Genomic DNA, 2331 nt, shown 5'->3' with positions numbered 1-2331 from the left:
GTATTGTTTGGGTTTTGTTTTGGTGGTTTGTTTTTTGTTGGGTTTTTTTCTTTCTTTTCTTTCTTTCACGAGCCAGTTCCTGGTCTAGTTCACAGCCTGGCTAGGCAGACAGTTGTATTAGCATAACCAAGCGAACAGCATATCGGGATGCTGCAGTAGAGACAAATAGCAGGAGCTGCAGTCCCACAGCTAGCCTTCCTCCCAAAGACTTTGTAGTTGTTGGCTCTAGGTTTCACGATGTATTTAAAACTCTTCCAAGTGGAAGTTACCTCCATATCAACTCTCCCAGCCAGCTCCTCATCCACTGGTCATTTTGCTAGTTGCTGTGAACTTGTCCTTCAGCTACAGCTCTTTCTTCTGTTTGGCTAGTACGAGTGGGAAGACTGGAAGCTGGGCGTTGTGCAAGAAGAGGTGAGTAGCTGGAAAGTAAAAGGATTCCCCACCTGACACAGGAAGGAATGTTAGTATCACAGCTTCATTTTATTTCCTAGAAAGAAAAGAAAAAAGCAGTCCAAGGGTACAGCACCCAGCAGTGACACTTTCTACTCTTGGATACAATACAGCTGAATATCCCAGGTGTGGATATTCAGGAGGGGACTATCCAGAACTGCTCTGCTTAATGAAATGTACGTGAGAGATTGAGACAGACTATTCAGGTCCCAGAGAATCCACACTGGAGCAGAAAAAAGCTATTAAAAAAAACCTTAAGGGAATGTGTGGCTCTGCACACAAAACTGGCAGCAAGGTAAGAAAGGACTTAAGACGGGCAGCCACTTCATCCAGGTTCAGCACAGAAATTCATGCTCAGAAACCATCACTAAAAATCCTTCTACTAGAGACTGGCAGGTTGACTGAGAGACCTCCTGTGTTTTACAGCAGTAAAGAGACACATGCAATCCCCAAATGAGGAAAGTTACGTCCAGTAGACAAAGGATTATTCTGTGAGACCCTATGAAACCTCAGCTGAAACACACCGTGCAGCAGGACTAGAGGAAGAGGGGAAAGAGGATGGCCACTGCAGCCCAGAGCCTATTTCCAGATGTGAACCTGAAAACCTGGTTTGGTCAGAAAGGCAAAACAAAGATCAAGGCAGAAATACTCTTCCTGGAGGAAGCCAGGACATGACATTGACACATAAGTCACCCATGAGTAAGTTAATGCTGGAAGTTATATGCAATCTGATTTCCAAAGAGACAACAGTTGAGAAATGAAAAAGAAACTAAACACCTAAGCCACCCTTTAAGCTGAAGCACAGTGCACTTACAAAAAGGACTCTGACGTGTTAGCAGAAGCTCCCTGATGCCAGCCATCAACACGGTTCAGCCTTTTCATTCAGCTGCAACACCCTGATGCAGTTCTGGGGCAGGCTCAATACACCGCTCCTGTACTCCAGAGACCAGAACACGCTCAGCTCCTTTCTGATTCGCATTCAAAGGTCCTTGCTGACAGTGTTCGCATCCCTTAGGCACTAACAGGAACTTGCCTTCTACTGTAAGAGGGAGCAGAAGGGGGAATTCCCCAGCTTCCCAAGCCCTTTTTTACCGTTTGTACTGGGTGCAGTCCTTAGTGGAAAGGCTGAGAACAGGAAAACTGATGTAAAAAGTAAATTTTCAAGCAGAGTTTACCCTGCAATGGAACCAAGAGACAACTTCGGAGCTGCTGGTGATGAGGAGAACAAATCCCACCCGGTTCCTCTCCTCCTGCCCTCAGGGAGGGCCCGGAGCCAGCAAGCGGATAAGACACTCGCCGGGGGCAGGGATGTGAACCTGGGGTACCTCTCTACACTTGCATTCACCACAGGGACCCTGAGATGGGGCAGCGATCTCCCCGACCTCCTCCTGTCTCCTTAACTCCTCAAGTTTCGTTCCCACCTTTGGAAAACCTCACCCGATCAAAGCATCAGCAGAACAGGACCTTTTCTGAGAAAATTCAAGCCACCTACGTCTGCTAACAGAAGCCAGTGTTCCTACCCCTTCCGAACACAGCCTAGCTCAGCTGGGGACAGAGGAAGGCACAATCAACAAGTTCCTGCGCCAGAACTTGAAAAGTTTACATCAGAAGAGGGAAAGCAAAAGCGCTTGCTCTGTTCACCGAAACCAGAAGCACGGAAGCTTATGACAGAATGTGAACTTTACCAGCGTGGAGTTTAAAAAAAAAATAAATCGGGGGGTGGAGAGGACAGAGAGACCCCAAGGTACAGGTGTTTCTGGCACATATTGCTGATGACTTACTGACGAGGGGCACCAGACGGACGGTACGGCGGCGGGGCAGCGGCGAAGCCCATTTTAAGAAATAAAGTAGGAAAGCCAGCACCGCGGCCGGTGTCAAAGC

Source organism: Pygoscelis adeliae, unplaced genomic scaffold, assembly GCF_000699105.1.
Source record: "Pygoscelis adeliae isolate BGI_AS28 unplaced genomic scaffold, ASM69910v1 Scaffold314, whole genome shotgun sequence".
Classification (NCBI taxonomy): domain Eukaryota; kingdom Metazoa; phylum Chordata; class Aves; order Sphenisciformes; family Spheniscidae; genus Pygoscelis; species Pygoscelis adeliae.
Note: the sequence above shows the minus strand (reverse complement) of the source record.